This window comes from Enhydra lutris, unplaced genomic scaffold (genome assembly GCF_002288905.1).
Source record: "Enhydra lutris kenyoni isolate GAN:26980312 unplaced genomic scaffold, ASM228890v2 scaffoldscaffold8, whole genome shotgun sequence".
In the NCBI taxonomy this organism is placed as follows: domain Eukaryota; kingdom Metazoa; phylum Chordata; class Mammalia; order Carnivora; family Mustelidae; genus Enhydra; species Enhydra lutris.
The window spans coordinates 23797256-23818149 of record NW_019154092.1 but is presented as its reverse complement, the minus strand read 5'-3'; positions in this window follow the sequence as shown (position 1 = coordinate 23818149).

Sequence of the window (20894 nt, the reverse complement as noted above, 5' to 3'; positions counted from 1 at the left end):
TTTTCTTTCTACTTTTTAATTCATATTCTTTTTAAAGTTTTATTTACTTGCTATGATCTAAAACAAATAAAAGCAGTGATAATGATACCTTGTGTTGTTAAAAATCTCAGATAGAAGCCTTTAATAGTCCATCATTAAATACAGATATAGTATTTAATTATTAGGTTAAGAAACTACTTCCTATTTATAGTGCGGGTAGTTTTAAGTTATAAGTAGATATTCAACTGTCATCAAATATCTCTTCTACATCTTTTGGCATTTCCACATGATTTTTACCCTTATTACATATATTTCGTGAATCATATTGATTAATTTTCAATTTCTAAAAATTTCTTGCTACAAGAGCAAAAACAAAGAAGTGGAACTACATCAAAACAAAAAGTTTCTGCTCAGAAAAGGACACCATCATCAAGATGAAAAGGAACATATAGAATGGGTGAAAGTATTTGCAATTCATGTAACTTATTTTTTAAAGATTTATTTATTCATTTGAGAGAAAGAGAGAGAACATGAGTGGAAGGGCAGAGAGAAGGGAGAGAGAATCTCGGGCGACCTCTATTCTGAGTGTGGAGCCCAGTGCAGGGTTCAATCTCACGACCCTGAGATCATGACCTGAGCAAACACCAAGATTCAGATGCTCAACCAACTGTACCACCCAGGCAAGCCTGCAATTCATATATCTGATAAGGGACTAATATACAAAATGCATAAAGAACTCATACAACTCAAGAGTAAAACAAAAACAATAAACAAAATCTCACTTAAAAATGAGCATGAGGTGGCTCAGTCGGTTAATTGGCTGCCTTCGGCTCAGGTCATGATCTCAGTGTCCTGGGATTGAGCCCTGCATTGGGTTCCCTGCTCAATAGGGAGCCTGAATCCCCCTCTCCCTCTGCCTGTCACTCTGCCTGCTTGTGTTCTCTCTCTCAAGTAAATAAATAAAATCTTAAAAATAAAAATAAAAATGAGCATAAGATCTAAATAGGTGTTTTTCCAAAGAAGACATACAAATGACCAACAGACAAATGAAATGATGCCCAATATCACTAATCATCAGGAAAATGCCAATCAAACTCACAATAAGATGCGACTTCCCACTTGTTAGAATGGCTAATATCAAAAATAAATAACAATTGTTGGTGAGGATGTGGAGTGAAGGGTACCCTTGTGCACTGTTGGCAGGAACATGAATGATATGAATGGGGATAAGGAAAATGTGAAAATCCTATGAGTAGATAAGGAAAATGTGATTTTATATATACACACATACATATTTATAAAAATATATATGTTATATAAATATAAGCCATACATTATATAAATATACATTTATATTAAATAATATATATTGCTATTCATATTTCTCCATGAAAAAGAAATCCAGTCATTTGCAACAAGTTGGATGGACTTTGAGGACATTATACTAAGTGAAATAAGCCCGTGAAAGACAAATACCTTATGATCTGATTTATATATGGAATCTAAAGAAAACCCAAAACCAAACAAACAAAAAACGACTTACAGATTGAGAACAGAGAACAGATTGGTTGTTGCCAGAGATGAGGGAATTGGGGGGCCGGGTGGTAGAAATGGGTGGGTGTGGTCAGTAGGTACAGACTTCCAGTTATAAGGTAAGTCAGTCCTGGGAATGTAATGAACAGCATGGTGACTCTGGTTAACAATGCTGTATTATATATGTGAATGTTGCAAAGAGACTTTAAAAGTTCTTTTTTTAAATGAAAGATCTTTTTTTTTTTTTCAAGATTTTATTTACTTATTTATCAGAGAGGAGCACAAGCAGGGAGAGTGGCAGGAAGAGGCAGAGGGAGAAGCAGACTCCCCGCTGAGCAAGGAGTCCAATGTGGGGCTCCATCCCAGGACCCTGGGATCATGACCTGAGCCAAAGGCAGACACTTAACCAACTGAGCCACCTAGGCATCCCAAGATCTTAAAAGTTCTAATCACAAGGGAAAAAAACATGTAACTTTGAGGGGTGATAGATGTTAACTAGTGTGGTAATCATTTTGAAATATATATATATATAATATATATCAGTCATTATGTTGTACATCCAGTACCTAAAGCTAGTACGATGTTATATGTTGATTATATCTTCATTTAAAAAACACCCAAATTGTACACTTAAAATTACATATGTTTTAAGTCAATAATATCTCAGTGAAGCTGGGGGAAAATAAATGAAGATTATGGTTAAGTTACTGGGAAGGAGAACACTGTGGAGCTTCCAAGGTGCTGGAACTGTTCTGGTTCCTGATGTGATTGCTAATTGCACATGTGTGTTCACTTTGAGAAAACACATGAAGTAATCTTTGCTCTTTTCTTTCTTTTTTTTTTTTTTAAAGATTTTATTTACTTATTTGACAGACAAAGATCACAAGTAGGCAGAGAGGCAAACAGAGAGAGAGGAGGAAGTAGGCTCCCTGCTGAGCAGAGAGCCCAATGCGGTACTCCATCCCAGGACCCTGAGATCATGACCTGAGCGGAAGGCAAAGGCTTTAACCCACTGAGCCACCCAGGTGCCCCCTGTACTCTTCTCTATATGTATGTTATAGTCAACAAAAAGTAAAGCTTAAAAAAAGCTTGCATTTCAACCAGAGGGAGAGGGATTTTGTTTTAGGATTTCCATTTTTGCTCTAGTCAATCAAATGAGAGAAAATTTAAAACAAAACAAAACAAAACAAAAAACAACTTTCATTCTTCTTTTCCAAAAATATTTTATTTATTTATATATTTGAGAGAGAGGGAGAGAGAGAGCAAGCATGAACTGGTGAGGGAGGGGCAAAGGGAGAAGGAGAAGCAGACTGCCTGCTGAGCAGGGAGCCTCACATGGGGCTCTACCCTGGGGACTCGGGGACCCTGGGGTGGTGACTTAACTAACTGAACTACTCAGGTACCTCAGAAAACTTGCATTCCTTTTTTTTTTTTTTTAAAGATTATTTATTTATTTATTTGACAGACAGAGATCACAAGTAGGCAGAGAGGCAGGCAGAGAGAGGAGGAAGCAGGCTCCATGCTGAGCAGACAGCCCGATGCGGGGCACAATCCCAGGATCCTGGGATCATGACCTGAGCCGAAGGCAAAGGCTTTAACCCACTGAGCCACCCAGGCACCTCGAAAACTTGCATTCTTGAAATAATCTCAATTCAATATGATACATGATCTTCTGTACATTGCTGAATTTTACTTCCTAAGAATTCAATTTGCTAATTTACTTAGGATTTTCTTTTATGTTGATGGGAATAATTAGCCTAAAATTGTCATTTGCTATTAAAGTTGGAGCAACTTTCTAAAATAAGGTAAATAATGTTTTCTCTTTTTTAATTTTCTGGACAGGTTTGCATAATATTGTTTGGTATATTCAATAAATGTTTGAAAAACTCAGTACTGCAGCCAATATCTAGTCTAGAGATTTTATTGCGGGACTTTTTGCAATTGCAGATTCAATTTCTTTAATAGTTAAAGAGTATTTTTATATACTACTTGTTTGTGAGTCAGTTTCGGTAAGTTTTGCTCTTCTAGGGATTTGCACATTTTTTCTAAACAGTCAAATTTATAGACAAAGATTATATGATTACATACACACATTAAAAGAGAGAGAGAGAGAGAGACAAAAAGAGATGATAAAACCAAGGGCACCATAGGGGTGCCTGGGTGACTTAGTCACTTAGACATCTGCCTTCAGCTTAGGTCATGATCCTAGGGTCCTGGGATCAAGCCCTACATTGGGCTCTTTGCTCAGTGGAACCTGCTTCTCCCTGTTCCTCTGTTGCTCCTCCTGCTTGAGTTCTCTCTTTCTCAAATAAATAAATAAAATCTTAAAAAAGACAAACAAGGGCGACATGTAAATAATTACTGGATTTGGGTAATGGCTATGTTATGATTTTGGTAATTTAACATTTGCTAAATAGAGCACAGGGTGTCAGATAGTGAGCTTTAATTCAACAAAAGATGACCAGAAATATTGAAATAGAGAAATACACTACCCACAGGACTCAGAGAAAGTACATGGCACACTTGAAGGGCAACATGGCAGAGTGTGGACAGAGAGGTAGAACCTAGAGCAGTTGTCTTTATTAGGGCCTATGGGTAGAATGCTTTGGGGTTTCTAGGCTGACTGGATTGGTCAACGCAAGCCAAAAAGAGCACTGGTAAGCTCCTTAGAGGCCTAAGGTAGGGGGTACACCGGAAGAGGACCCTGAGGGCTGAGGGAGAATGTTGATTACAAGGGCTGTTGAGGAAGTCACCTCAGGAACTTAAATTTGCACGAGACTCTGCAGACTGTTACCTAGAGCTTGCATTCCCATGAGAGCCTCCTATCAGTTTCACATCCCTGAAGGCCAACAGTCAAACAAAACGGATGCCAAGACAGCAATACCACAAAGTAGCCTCCCAACAGGGCATATGGGATTTTCTTTTTACTATTCTTGCAACATTTCTGTATTTTTGAAATTAAATAAAAACAAAATGTCACAGAAAATATAAGATTAATCCCCTATTTAAAAAAAAAGTAAAACGAGAAGCAAGCATTCATTATTTCATTCAAATATATTTTCTGAGTTACAACTATGATCTAGGTTCTTTAGTGCGTATTATGGATGTGAAATTTAAAAGAGTAGATTTACTCTTTTTCCTAATGAGGTTATTATCTTCTGGGTGAAAAAGACAAAAACAGACAAATACATAAAATACAAATTCTAAAAAGCACTGTGAATGAAACATGTAGGATGCCGAAATAGCAAAACTGGCAGGACCGTGTTACATATCACCTTAGAAAGAGGATAGTTGAATTCCTCCCGCTGACCTACAGCATTTTAGGTTCACCCCTGAGGGCAGGACAGAATCTCTCCTAAGAAGGCCTCATCCCTGAGACCCATGGACCTAAGGCCTACTTAAGGCTAAAGCCCACCACCACTGCTACTTCTAGGTTTATAAATGTTGAGTGATGTAATGTTATTCTACTAAGGTAACAAAATAAAGAATGTGGAGAGACCTTTTTACTGAGGCATAGGTGCAATGGACACCAGAAGCCGAGGGCAGAAGTGGCATGGAGAAAAACTACCTGACGACCTAGCCCCACTCAGTGCAAGGTAGTACTGGGTATAGTCGAAACCGCTAATAAACCAAATGCAACAAAAGCAACAACAAAACCCAAATCTGGCTCAACTTTTGCATAGACTGGCTCAACTCCCACACTAAAGGCGTAGCTAAAGAGGAGGGCTAGCCAATTACATCAACCAACAAGGATGAAATTGATTGTATATGTTATATCCTCATTTTAAGAAAATAATGGTGACATAAAAACTTCAGCTAGATATATTCTGAAAAACATTTCTCTCCTTTAAACTGCAACTCAAGTTAAGTTAAAAGTGTTAAGGTTAAAGGAATATGACACCAAATGGAAATCTAATTCTGGAGGAGAGATCAAAGAACATGAGGAGGTGTAAACATTAGGGACTATTAAAAGTTATTTTATATGTGTACATATATATACATGTATGTTGTATGTATGTCTATGTCTTTTTATCTTTAAATCTCTTTAAAAAAGGATTGTTTAAAGTAAAAAAAATATTGATGCAATGTGGAGTATATAGGATAGCTAAAGGAAGATTTTATGATAATAAGAAGATATATTAGTTTTATAAATATACTACTTCACAGTTTATACATTATGAAAAAGTGGAATTCTTTTTGAAAGTAAGTTAGATGGGTTAAAATTGCATATTTAGCAAGCACTAAAAATAATACAAAGAGGCATCACTAACATGGTAGTAAGAGATATCAGGTGAAATATGAAACACAGAAACAGACAGTAGGGTTTGTAGTCACAGTATATAAAAATCCCTAAAATTCAACAAAATGACGAACAAATTAAAAGGTGGCAAAAGGGGTGCCTGGGGGGCTCAGTGGGCTAAAGCCTCTGCCTTTGGTTCGGGTCAGGATCCCAGGGTCCTGGGATTGAGCCCCACATCAGGCTCTCTGCTCCGCAGGGAGCCGGCTTCCTCCTCTCTCTCTGCCTGCCTCTCTGCCTATGTTAAATAGGCAAATAGGCAAATAGGTAAATCTCTCTGTCAAATAAATAAATAAAATCTTTTTAAAAATTAAAAAAAAAAATAAAAGGTGGCAAAAGTCTTGAGTGGTCACTTCCCAAAAGAAGCCAATGTCCACATGAACAAGTGTCCATCATCATAAGTCATCAGTGGGAATGGATCTGCAGCTGGGACTTAGGGTGTGATTTGTTTGTTTTGTTTGCAGCTTGTTCATTGCCAGTGTTCTTCAGTGTCAGGGGCAGCATCTTTTTAACATTGGGGACTAGCATGCAGTTGGGGTGCCATAGACATTTGAATGAAGGGACCGCAAGGAGCCACAGATAGCTAAATTGGAAGAGAAAAAGTAGAGGCGACCTCAAAGGGGAGAAGAAATGCTTTCTGAGGGGAAGAAAGCAAACATTTCCCCAGGACCTCTCTGAGTGCTGAGGTTGTCAGGAAGGAAAGAACACCATGGCCCCCAGCTCTGTTTTGCTTGGCACTGTGTATCTGTGCCTTTATATTTGTTGTAACTTAGCACATTTCTTCTGTTTTCAAGAAGTGTCTTCCTTTAAATTATCCTGAAAAAGAGATCTCAAATGGTTATAAACCTCTTCAAAAATGTTGTACAGAGGCTGAACTCCTTTTACAGCTGGGGATTCATTTTTAACTTTTCTCCAACTCTTTACTCTCTTCTTGCTGTGAAACATGGCAGCATTAAGATTTTGTAACTTTTTTTTTTCTCTAGGCTTTACAAAAACAAATCTAAAACACCATCCTCATGAAGACATCTTTTGCCTCTTCATGGCAGTTTTATTAAATGTCTTCCGTGACTATGATTCACAAACTAAAACTCACTTCCTGACACAGTTTTACTATAATGAAGCCTGATTCGGTTCTGATGAGTTAACCACATTGAGTTGGCGCTTTTTACGTCAAAAGACCTTGATAAGCTATTATAAGAAAATTGTAAATGTCTCCAACTTCGTGTCAAAACATGAGATTTATTTTGACATGAAACCCTGAAGGTAATATGAAAACCTTATCTATTTAATAATTATCATGCATGAGTCAATGTATACAAATTCTTTCAGAGCACTTATGAACCCTGCTGTGTTAAGTGCACTAACATCTTTTTTTAAAAAAAAATTAGATGCCTTTATTTTTGCTGATTTGTGGGTTTCTTCCTTAAAATCTGAAACTCAATTACTTTAAGATCTTTTCCCTCTGTGGTTTTTCCCTCTTCAGACTCTCCAACAACTTGTTTACTTTAAAATTGGGGCTACTTGCTATTAATGACTACAAAAAGAAACACAGAAAGGAACTTTGGAAGATCAACTGATCCCATGTCTTGGTAAACATAAATGAATTAAGAGTCTTATTATCTATTTGCCAAATATTAACTAGCATTTTGTTTTCTATACTCATGTGGAGGCTGAAAGACAATAAACACTTAAGTATACTGCTAAGTCATGAAACTTCATTCTAACCTTTTCCAAGAGAGACTACAAAACGCATGCTCCTGTTATAGATAAAAAAGTGAAATAGTGGGAAATTTAACTATTTCAAAGAAGGTTTGTATCAAAAGGTAGCTTATCCTCAAAAACTCTATTTTTCATCTCATTTAGGAAGAAGGGTAGAGCACAACAAACAAATATTTCTTTAACTTAATGTTGAATGCACAGTTGAAATCACTATGATATGTTAATGAAATATTCTGTAGCTTTCAAGTAGCAAGGGCTCTTCTCTGACCCTGGGATTTTTACATTTTCCTATTATGGAGATTGACTACTGTGATAGACCAAGGTGACTGATGATGACTGGATCTCACAAAGTGAGAATGAATTTGATTGTCTGTGAATTGGGAGAGAAATGAATACTCAGAGCAATTGTCAGTCACGTTCTTGGCATCGCAATAGCTCCAGATCCAATAAAGCTTTGAAGCCTCTAATAATTTTCAAATGGTCATTGAATGACAATTTCAGCAAAATTGAAATGGTAGAAAGACAAAAATGAAAATGATAGGAAAATAAAAAGGAGACTTGGATGTTATTTCTGATCCATATCATTTTTATTGTCTTGCTGTACACCAGAATTTAATGAAACATTTTCCATGTGCTGAAAGGGTTTTTCTCACAAATCTGTTTGGACGGGTTTTCCATGATGCTTCCTGTGAAGGACTTAAATTTGGCACAGCTAATAGTTTCTAGTTTCTAAAACATACTTATGTATGTATGTTCATAAATTTTCAGGAATTCATAAAATTGATGAAGGATATATTGCTTATTTTTTTTAAAGTTGTATTTTAATAAGAGGGGTTTAAAATCACAAAATATTACAAGAAAACTTGTTCTTTATAACTGGGGTTCATTCCTCTTAGGAATGAGCACTTGAATAGTCACCAAAATGTGACATGTCACAACCATTTTGGAGGTCCTTTCTAACTCTCCTGATTTCCTTTGTGTTTAGTGAGCAACCCTTGGTTTCTATTTTTCTTCAAATATAAATTGGTCAACACAGAAAGAATGTTCTGAATGCTAAGCATGAAAGAGCTAGTTCATTTGGTAACTGTAATTCTTTTTTTTTTTTTTTGAAGATAGTATTTATTTGAGAGAGAGAGAGAGTGCAGGAGCAGGGGCAGTGGCAAAGGGAGAGGGAGAAGCAGGCTCCCCACTGAGCAGGGAGCCTGACCCAGAGCTCAGTCCCAAGACCCTGGAATCATGACCTGAGCTGAAGGCGGACACTTAACCAACTGAGCCACCCCGGTGCCCTGGTAATTCTAATTCTTACTATAAATTAGTTCCTTGACATCTTCATAAAATAGTCTCTGTTGTGTTTGGAACCCAGAGAATAGTGTTCCTTGAACACAGTGACACAGTGAATTTCTGGACACAAAAAGTAAGGAACATGTCTCGGGTTGTGGTTATTCCAACCAGGTACTGCATCTTTGTAAGGTTCTACCTGAGAAAACATTGTCATCCCTTGATTTTATCAAGATAATATTGTTGCAAAATTCCCATTTGAAAATTCTTCTCAGAAATCTACATATAAATTGGGATCATTCTACCCTTTTAAATATGTCTTTCAAAAACATTTTCTCCATAATGTCACATAAATTTCCAAAGAATGTATTTTAAAGCATTACTTTGTGTGTGTGTGTGTGTGTGTGAGAGAGAGAGAGAGAGAGAGAGAAAGAGAGAGAGTGCATGAGTGCACACTAGAGAGAAAAGGATTTGCAACATTTTGAATGTATGTCTCCCACCACCAGTATCAAGTTGAACAGATGACAAAAACAAGATATATTGTCTGGGAAAGAGCCCTGATAAAATGGATAGTAATGCTATGGTCTGAATGTTTGTGTCCCCACCTCTCTCTAAATTAATGTATTGAAATCCTAACCACCAAAGGTGTTGATATTAGTAGGTGGGAACTTTGGGAGGTTCTTAATTGGTGAGAGGGAACCCTCATAAATGGGATTAGACTTGTTTTAAAAGACACTCCAGATATAACCTCATCCCTTCCATTATGTGAGGCCACAATGAGAAGACACTGGCTCTCACCAGATAGTTACCATGTCGGCATCTTCATCTTGGACCTCCTAGCCTTCAGAACTCTGAGAAATAATTTTGTTTGTTTGTTTGTTTGTTTGTTTATAGGCTACACTGTCTGTGGTATTTTGTTATAGTAGCCGCAAATAAAATAAAATAACCTCATTAACACATGGATGTAGTTTGAAAGAGCCATCAATGAGATGACACCATGATAGAGGAGAGAGTAGAGTAAAACAAGGTGATTAAGAGCATAAGCTCTACATTATGATTTTCTGTCTTGATTTCTAGCTCCTACCTTGGAATATTTACCAAAGTTCTTTTTGTCTCTGTTTCTCACCTCTGTGAAGGAGATGGCAATGGTGCTTCTAGAATATTGTGAATATCAAATGAGTTTATATAATGAAAGCTCCTAAGAGTGGGTATGAAGTATTCTATTCATGTTAACTTTCCTTGTGACAATGACGTATCCTAAGAATTTGCAACTCTGAAAGGCTCCAGGTTACAAATGGTTGATTTGAATTGTTAAAACAGCTAATGTTTTCCTGGAATAATTTGGAGTGGGGAAAAAAAAAAGCTGGAAGAGTTAGTTACCAGTAATAATATGGAGAGCAAAGAAAAAACTTTCTCTCTCAAGATCTCTTAAAACAGCATGCAAATCTATAATTGTTTATATAATAATACATCTTTAATGAGAGGCTCCATTATCCTACCAAACTGTTGTATGTGACTATCACCAGTGAGAAAGACTATACTTACCTAAGGAAATGTCTACAAAGGTACATACTAGCGCATATATTAAGTTATATTTTCACATTTTTGTGAGCTTGTCAATGAAATGAAACATGGATACTTTAAGGTCTTTTTTCATACTAAACTTTAGTATAGAAATGTTTTCATAGCAGATATTCTAATGTTTCTTTGATATTTGTGACATTTTATTGTAGATTACAAGATTCTCCCAATGCATGGAACAGTAGATATATTAATGCAGTCCAATTTCTTACCACAAGTAATCTATCATCCAAAGTAAAATAAATGGCTTTCAAAGAAAGATTTAATCATAAGCTAAAGAGAAATGGAAGCTTCAAAGACAAGATTCAAAGAAAAGAAATAAAGCCATAGCTAGCAGGGAGAAGGGGATATGCAGAAGTGCATCTTCTCTGATTTTCCTGCCCTGGATTTTCCCCTACAAAGACCTAATGACCAAGGGATTGAACAATATTTACTACTCACCGTCTTCAACTGCTTAAATTCAAATCATTAGGACATTAATTCCATTCCACAATTAAACATTCCCTATGGTGGTTAAAAAGTAGCATTTTTAACTTCAATTGACCCCACCACTAAATCTTGGTGAATGAAAGGAGAGATGTCGCAGTATCATGAAGGAAAACAGAGATGGGAGATACCAAGATATTTCCAAATCATTCTAGAACCATCTAGTTAGAAAGTCAACTTCATTCATACCCAAGTACTTCTACCTTACAGCACCCTTCTCCTTCTGCCCTTGGGAGAATTATGAAAAACTTCAGGGACTTATTTCTTCAAATATTCCTTTGTATTTCTCTGAGGATTTTCTAGTGTTGAGTTAAAAAAAAAAAGACTAAAAAACTAAAAATTCTTTATAAATAGTATATAAGGTCTAATAATCATGTCTATATATCTTCCCTCATATAGAGTATTGCTCTTCCTTTCAAGTAGAATTTTTCTGAATAACCATTTAAATGTTACAATTCCAACACAGTGCAAGAATTTGAATCAGTCTTAACCCCTTGCTTTCTCCGTAGAGTATCATTAAGACCAATGGTACATATCCTAGGGAAGAGGAAAATAATTCCACTAAAGGATTCTTCCCCACCCCCACCAAATTGTTACAGTTGCTGACTCCCCCAGATAAACTCTGCTCTAAAACAGATGATTGTACAGTATGTGTTAATTGGTTCCAAAAAGCTTCCCTTCACCAAACTACAAAGATTCTTTTTACTCAAAAGATCCCTATTTTCTTTCTAAAACAACCTTTGGAATTCTGAGGGTCTATTAAATTCTTTTCCTCTTTTTGAAAGGCTGTTGCTAAAACCACAACTCCATATCTGAAGGTGAAAGGACACCTAAAAAATCTACAATGTCAATTGAATTAATGAATGAGAGAGAAACATCCACTTTCCAAAACATGGTTAAAATCTGATATCACTAGTTTTTCCTAAAGATGTATGAATTTTAACAAGCTACCAACAGTTTCCCTTAGGGAAACTTATGGTTTTTTAAGCATAAAAACATTTTTTCCTATCTTCTTTTAAACCAACCAAATGTGTGTAGTTATCAAGAACTATGACTGAGTTAGCAGGGAAAATTACCAGGTTAAACCGGCTACATGCACTGTTTTAAGAATATTTCATATTCTACACAATAATCTTTATTAGAGAAGTTAGCTTAGAACTGGTGGCATAACTTCTGTATAGGGAGTAATGTTTGCTACGAGAATGTGCAATAAATGGTAAAAATGGCAATAAATTACCATATATTAAAGCCCATAGTGTATTGTATCTTTTACATCACACATTTTTGTCTGTTTCAAATCCCCAAATTCATAAAACACAAGGAAACTGACATTCAAAACATTCTTTACGAACAGTTTTTTCTGTCTCATAGCTTTAAGATAAGAAGTTCCATATGCCACAAAATATAGTCTGTCAACAGAATCCACTTGATCAAAGAGTTTTGTCATTATTAAAAGAGGGAAAATCCACAGATGTGGGATTCTATGTTATCTTTTCTATTTTCTGTTTGTGGCTTACACAATTTTCATGCTTTCAAATTATAGCAATAGTTTTAATATTTGTAATATATTTTCGGTACATAACTGAGGAACATTAAGGACATTTGCATTTTTTTCTGTTCTTTAGCAGCTCTTTGATGATTTTCATCACCCTCCATTACCCCAAAGGAAATGTAGCCTTGCCTTTGCCTATATAGCTATTCATCATCTCTAGAAATTTAAGTCACCTGGCTCTGAATGATTTACCATCAGAGATGAATAATTCTCTGCCTGGGCTTTCCCACCTTAAGCAAAGATGCTATCATTGCATTTAGGTTGGAATCAGTTTACTTAAGAAATATCTCAAGACATTTATGCAATTAAAATAAAATCCTTCCTCTGTAGGTGAACTTAAAGATATATTAGTGGTGTGATATGAGAGAAAATTCTGAAAACTTCTTCTGGCCATTTTTCTTTTAAGTGGTAACTAGAATAAAATAATACGCTGTTCAGGAAAAGTGAACATAGTTACAAAAAAATACACACACACACACACACACACACACATATATATACATCTGTGTATATATATATATCTCTCTCTTTAAAAAAAACATTTTATTTATTTATTTGAGAGAGAGAGAGAGAGAGAGAGAGAACAAGCAGGGGGAGGGACAGAGGAATAAGCAGAATTGTGGAGTCTGATGTGGGGCTGGACCCCAGGACCCTGAGATCATGACCTGAACTGAAGGCAGATGTTTATCCAACTGAGCCACCCAGTCACTCTTGAAAAATATATATCTTTTGAAAAGAAAAGAAAAGCTAGAGTATTCTTTTATTTTGGTCCTGAAAGCATTGTGGCACATTTTAATCACTTTGATAGACTCCCCCACATTACTTTAAAATAGACCTGATACATTGATTTGCAAGTTTAGCTTGATGATTCACTCAAACTTCTCATTTCCTGATCATCATCATGTATTACAATGTCTAGAGAAGGCCTGGCCTTAAAAATGTAACCACCACCTATAAATCATCCTTCACTGCTGCACGATTAAACCTGCCTTAAGTAAAATCTGTCCTGTTTAACAACTTCAATGTCTTCTATCCCTTGAAAAATCAAACCCAGACTCCTTAACATGGGTCCTATGGCTCTTCACCATCTGCCTCATGCTCTTCCCAAGTCTTCTCATCAGTCACATTCTTTATGCTGTGGACTGTCTTGGCAATTTTGGTTCTTAGAATTCACTATCATCTCACCTCATCGTCACACATGGCTCCTCTACCTGGCAAATTTTTTACCCTTTCTTTAGCTGGCTAATTGTACCTATTATGGTTAGCATTTTCATTTCATGTGTTTCCAGAAAAGCAATGCATATTTTTCATTAATTCATTTTTCATTGAATTAAAAAATTCAGTGGGGTGGCACCTGGGTGGCTCAGTCAGTTAAGGGTCTGACTCATGACTTTGGCTCAGGTCATAGTTTCAGGGTCATGAAATCTGTGATGGAGCTCCAAGTTGGGCTTCCCACTCTGTGGGGAGTCTGCTTGTGATTCTTTCTCTCTTTCTTTCTCCTTCTCCTTCTGCCCCTCCCCCTCTTATGTGTGCACTCTCTCTCTAAAATAAATAAACAAATCTTTAAAATATTTTTAATCCAATAGGATTATGTGGAAAATAAAAGTTCCCCCTTTCCCTACCTTCCATTCCCCTTCATCTTGATTCTCAAAACACAGCCAGCTACATAATTGGTAGCACCCAGTGCAAAATGAAAATATGGGAATTTTTATTCTAAAAACAAGAAAAAAAATACAGTTAAAAGTATTAAAATATAAAGATTTTTTCTTTTCTCTGTAGTCTCTCAATTTGTAGTGGTGTTTTATTTTTATTAATTAATGTCATTTTAAGTAAAAAAATTATTTGATGTATCTTGCCATTCATCTTTATATTATGGAATGACAGTATTAAAATGTAAATATAAAAGCATCTAACTTCTATATGGAATCACCAAAATTATGCAATTCATATTTCATAGCTTGTGTATGAATATGCATTCAATTCTTACCAGGATGGTGAACAGGCTGCACAGAACTCCCTTGATTGTTTTTGTTTCATTTCTGCATATATGCACATTCTACTAACACTCTCTACCTCTGGTTAATCTTCCCTTTCCTTCTATGTCATCATTTTCAGTGTAGGTGTTGGTTAATTCAGGAAAGTTCCACTACCACTAACTCAGTTGTAGACGTAACACGCATCCTTTCCATCATTTGAATCGTGCAGAACTCCACCAGGCATGGGTCCACCAAAAGTCTGAGCTCATGAGGCATCTCAAGTACCCCTAAGTGTACCCATGGGGTAGCAAGGAAGGCTGGATACACATATTGTATATATCTACTGCTTCCACATGTGCTCTTTTGGCCCGTTGGACTTTACTCACAAGACTTGAGTTCAAAGATGAAATTATTAAAAACTTCAAGATTACAACAGCAGAGCATTAAATTAAGCACAGGACCCCTCAGAGTCTGGGGTCCTGTGTAATTGCATGGGAATCACATGGCTTCATGGGAAACCAGCATGGACACAGAAACTGCCATTTTCAACTATTTGAGCCTTCTTTTCTGAAATATCTAAATAATGTGTAAAAACTCACTCATTTTTATCACTATTATATATCATTAATTACAAACATAAAATGCAAAGGTTTTGCATTTTTATAATGCACATGAATAGTTATGTCCTCCAATGTAATTATATAATAATTTTGTTAAATTAATAATCAGTGTTCATATTATGACTTCAAATATTATTTATAATTAAGCAAGGTAGCATATTATGATCATATAATCATTTCTTCTATAACTTTCTGTTTTCATTGGAGTTAATAAATTCCTTACTTATTTGCTTTCTCTTAATTTAACTCCAAAATCTCCAATTAAATTCCTTCTTCACTTAGAAGACAATTATCAGTATCTTCTTTCATTCAGTCAGAGCCTAGATTTGCAGCTTTCTAGATCTGCTGTACACGTTCTAGGACATTCTACTCTTCTTCCTCCTATAATGAGTCCTCCTTTTTCTGCATCCCAATTCCCCCCTCTTCTTTGGATTATAGTACAATACATCTTCAGTGGCTCCTAGGAATGAGAACATGGAGGTAAAAGTTTTGAGTCCTTGCATGGCTGAAAATACCTTTTTTTTACTCTCCAAATTTATCAGTGGTTTGAATGCAGATTCAAGGTTAGAAATAATTTTCTATCAAAACTTGGAGGACAATGTGCTATTGTCTTCCAACTTCAGATGTGACAGCTAGAAATAGAATGTTGGGTTTTTTTTAATTATCAGTTATGTGTATGTGATTAATTCCCTTCCTTTCTGAATCACAACTCTCCTTTCTTTTAATATTTTGAAAATGTTCCCCCAATATCTTCTTGATGTCATTGCTTTGGACAGTAAGGCTACAATCATCCTTATATTTGTTTCTTCATAGATAGCATGTATTTTTACTCAGGCTGTTTTTAGTTTTGAGAAATTTGATAATGATGTACCTTGGTCTAGCTTTTTTTTTTTTTTTTTTCCTGTTTCAAGGGAAAAATACTTAGTACATAGGATTCATTGAGATTTATGGATCTGAGGGTTTTTAGCTTTTACCAAACAGAGAAAAATTTTAGCCATTATTACCTAAAACATTTTCTGATGCCCCTAGTCCTTTCAGGAATTCCAATTACAGGCAAATTAGGGTATTTTAAGTTATCCTTTACCACCCTAATGCTCTTTTTTTTTTTTTTAATTCTCTTTTCTCTGTTCTTCATTTTGGATAGCTTCTTCTGTTCACTGGCATTTTCTTCTGCAATGCATCAGCTGCTGTTAATTTCATCAAGTATATTTTTTCATCTCAGGTATTTTGAAGATTTTATTTGTTTATTTGTCAGAGAGCAAGACAGAGAGAGCACAAGCAGGCAGAGTAGCAGGCAGAGGCAGAGAGAAAAGCAGGCTCCCCACTGAGTGAGGAGTCTGGTATGGAGCTTGATCCCAAGACTCTGGGATCAAGACCTGAGCCGAAGGCAACGAACGGCTTAACCGACTGAGCCACTGAGGGATCCCTCATCTCAGGTATTTCGGTTTTCATTTTTTGGAGTTTGGTTTTAGTTTCCTGTCTCTTCTTGGCTTTTTAAACACGTGGAATACAATTATAATAACTATTTCAATGTTATTTTAACATTGATTTCTTTAACTGTTAATTATAAATAAATGATAACATTTATTTAACTGCTAATTTTAACATCTAAATCAGTTCTGAGTCAACTTGGATTAATTTTTCTTGACATTATGGGTCTTATTTTCCTACTTTCCTTCATGCCTGTTAATTTTTTACTTGATACCCCACAGTGTGAATTTTACATTTTTGGATGCAAGATATGTTTGTCTTACTGTAAACATTTTTAGACTTGGATCTAAGATACGGTCTCATTACTTAGAAAAGGCTTCTTTTCGGTGCTTGCTTATAAAATTTGCTAAGTAGGACTGGAGCAAAGCTCAAGGTAGGATTAAGGTACTACATTACTAAGGTGAGACCCAAGATTCTCTCTGTGCTTGGTTCACTACAAATCTTGAGGTTTTCCCATTTGGGTGAACCCATCTTGGGTGAGAGCGGACACTGTTCCCAGTCATGTATGAACACAGGGCACTGTTACATCTCATTCTTTAGGAGAACCCTCTCCCTGGTTACAGATCACTTCCTTTTATATAGCATTTCAGTACCCAGCTGAACACTTGAGGAGATCCTCTGCTCATCTCCTGGATTCTCTCTCTGAGCTTCTCTCTCCTCTTCAGTGCTTTGTCCTTAAGTTACATCTGGATTGTTCTCTCCAGAGCCTCAGTTCCTTTATTCCAAGTATTCCTCCCAAGTATTCCTGAGTTCTTCCTCTCTGTGCTACAGCCTGGTAACTTTTCAAAGCAATAGCTGGGTTTCCCATAGGGTTCATTTTATTTGTTTCTCAATTTGGGGAATCATTGTCCTTTGTCGTCTGATGTCCAATGCCTTATCTTTCGATGTGTCCTTATAATGTTAATTTTTTTTTTTTGGTTGTCTCAAGCAGGAGAGTAACACTATTTTTTGTTACTCTATCTTGAACATAAACAAAAGTCCCACCTATCAGACCTCATGTTTTAAATTTCAGAACATCTATAATTATTTAACTCAATTTTCTGTCTTTCCCTGGTCCTCCCTGTGGAGTCAATGTCTTATCTCATCTATCTTAAGACTAGTTCGAGGGGCACCTGTGTGGCTCAGTGGGTTAAGCCTCTGCCTTTGGCTCAGGTCATGATCTCAGGGTCCTGGGATCGAGCCCTGCATTGGGCTCTCTGCTCAGTAGGGAGCCTGCTTCTCCCTCCATCTCTGCCTGCTGCTCTGCCTACTTTTGATCTCTGTCAAATAAATAAATAAAATCTTAAAAAAAAAAAAGACTAGTTTGATTCTACTTTCTGTCCCATTCTAATAAGTTGTCTTTGGACATCTCTGGTAAGTCATATGTGAGCTAACTGATTTGTGGCACATCCAGGCAGAGGCAGTAGGAAAGTTCTGAGTGATTCTCCAATCTCTTATGCTTAGGAGACCAGCAATACTCCAGATGGCCCAACATCTCTCAGATTGGTTCTCTGAAAGACCTTGTGGAGCAAAGCCCTCCTAAACACTTAGAGCGGACTTTACATGAGTAAGAAATATATGTTTATATGTTAAGCCTTGAGAGTTGGGGTTATTTTATATGCAGCTGAAGTCTAGTCTATCTTGACTAATACCCTGATTCCCAAAGAAAAGGTTTGCTTCCTTAACTTTTTGCTTGCCAATCTCTATTGCAATGTGTTTTCTCCACGGAAAGCTCTTCAAAGGCACAGGTAATACCACATATCCCTAGTTACTTATATTGGGGTGCCTGGGTGGCTCAGTCATTAAGTGTCTGCCTTCAGCTCAGGTCATGATCCCAGGGTCTTGGGCTTGAGCCCCACATCAGGCTCCCTGCTCTGAGGGAAGCCTGCTTCTCCCTCTCCCCCTCCCCCTGCTTGTGTTCCTTTTCTTGCTGTTTCTCTCTCTCTATGTCAAATAAATAAATAAAATCTAAAAAAATATAGTTGCTTGGAAAATATTGGCTGAAAAGATGAATGGCAGAGTTTAAGTCCTTTAGTGTAACATATCAAGTGTAATTGATGCTTATAATTATAATTACTATATGGATTGAAACAATATAGACACATTAGCAGTAAAAATGAAATATAATAATATAATTGCACTCATGCATAATATTTGGGGAAAATCCTGAACTTTTCCTTTCTCTAGCTTTTTCAAATTCATTTATGTGGGAAGGATTTATTGTACACCTAGTAATCAGATGCTGTGCTTCTTTCTAGGATATGGCCCTAAGAATAAGAGTATTTGAATTGAATTCTAGGACTTACAACCTTATCTGGGATTTCAGGAAAAAAAATGGCATAATAGACTTTCTTTATTAAAAAAGATATATGGCCACATCAATTCTATGTTTGCTGGAATGACTTTAAATTCTACTTTCTATATTGGAAAGATTATGTCCAAATACAAATGCGGTTGTCCGTGAGCTAGTTATATGGAACACTAAATAGGGATATAGCTTTAAAGATGTTAGCTCCAAAACTATATGTGGCAGAGCTCTTACTTAATTTTATTCCTTTTTTTTTCTCCCATGGAAATTAACTCTTACCCCAATAAAATATCCATTTATTTTTCAACATGGATTCATTACTACCATCTAGCCGACAAATTTGAACAGTTGTATTTTGGTTCCACTGTTTCCTTGTGTCATGTATAGAACTGGAGCTCCTCAAAGACAGGGCAAAGACCACATAGGGAAAAGACAGGGTAAAAGATTAACCAATTTAGCAGGCATAGTACCTAAGCATAACATAAGCATGCATTATGTAATTATACACATAGGTAATTTACATGGAGTTCTTTTAAATATATGAATCCAGAAAAGTTTTGATTAAACTAATCTATCAGAATTTCTTATATTCACCTCATATAGTCAATATTTTTAAAAGTGTACTATATGCAAATCACTTTTGTAAGTGCAGGGGCCATAAAAAGGAAAAATAAACATAACTCTCCTCTCTTGTGGAGCTTACAATTCTAAAATATGAAGTTCAGATTATGACAAGTAATATTTGTTAAAATAAATCTGGAAAGGAACAGTAAAGTGCCAGAGGATGTCGATGATGATATTTCTCATAATTTGATTCTGTAAGATCTTACGATGTGAATGAGTATCCAATAGACTCAGTAAAATGTTAAACATTTTCTGTCATAAAGCATTGCTGTTTATTCTCCTAAGACTGCTTATGTATCTTCCCTTTTAATCTATACCCTTAAAATCATAGTGACCTGTAACTATTCCTGGATGGATGGATCCTATGAAACAGACACCCTAATGTGATTAAAGTGTACTGGTTTTAAACGGGAAAATAACTGAGCCTTTAAAATATATATGAATTTTAAGCATTTAAAGTCTAAATAATTAAAATGATTAAGCCAACATCCATTGAGTTAGTTAAATCTAGAAATAGAATTCCTATCTTTTAATTTCAGCAAGGGTGCTAAGCAGAACTCGAACATAATTGAAAAGGTGCTTTCTGAGGGCTCCACATGTCATTTACTATTATAAAGTGAACATTTTTCAAGTTATATAAGCTTCTACATTCTGCTATTTCATTTACCCTGACTTCAAGTGATCAGAATCCGGAAGAATAAATTTAGAGATATTTTCTCTCAATTATTACATTTCTGCATGATTTGGTACCATGACTTTTTGGAACATAAGTTTTGACCTCAGGAAATCTGATGTTTGTTTTCAACCTGCTGATTTCTTGACTGATCTTACCCAATCATATAACCTCCTGCTTGAGTTTCCTCAACTGAAAAGCAGAGATAAGAATAGTTTCTTGCTGTTACCGTTACGATCAAGATGCGAATAACTCTAAAGCCTAGGTATACAGAAGAATCAGGCAAAGGTAAGACAGTATAATAAAATACTGTAACTTTAACCTGATCTGGCCGGTGGGGTACTTGCCCTCCATTGCCAAAGTAATTTATCCCACAAGTCACAACTATTACTTAAAGCTGGACCTTTTCAAAGGTCAAAGTCAAGTCATCTGTTATGTTTGGCTGGGATCCCACTCTCATGCATTCTTTGAAATTTTGAAGTCAGAGATAAAAGATGTAGGTAGAGAAGAGGATAGCTGCATTGTTACCAACAAAGCTGGCTCTGCATTCTGGCTCACCCAGAACCTTCTCTGTCCCATCAACATTCTGCACCCAGGTCTGTCAGGCCCCAGAGCACTTGAAACATGTAAGTTACCAGCTTGGTGATGTACATAAGTGATGTTCCTTGTCCCTTTACTTTAGGAACTTGGATCTCTATTCTCAATTAGGGGAGACTATACTAACAGGAAATAGCAACAGATTACTCAGAAATACATACTAAGGCTCTCTGATATAGATGAAAACTGGTGTAGAAGGCA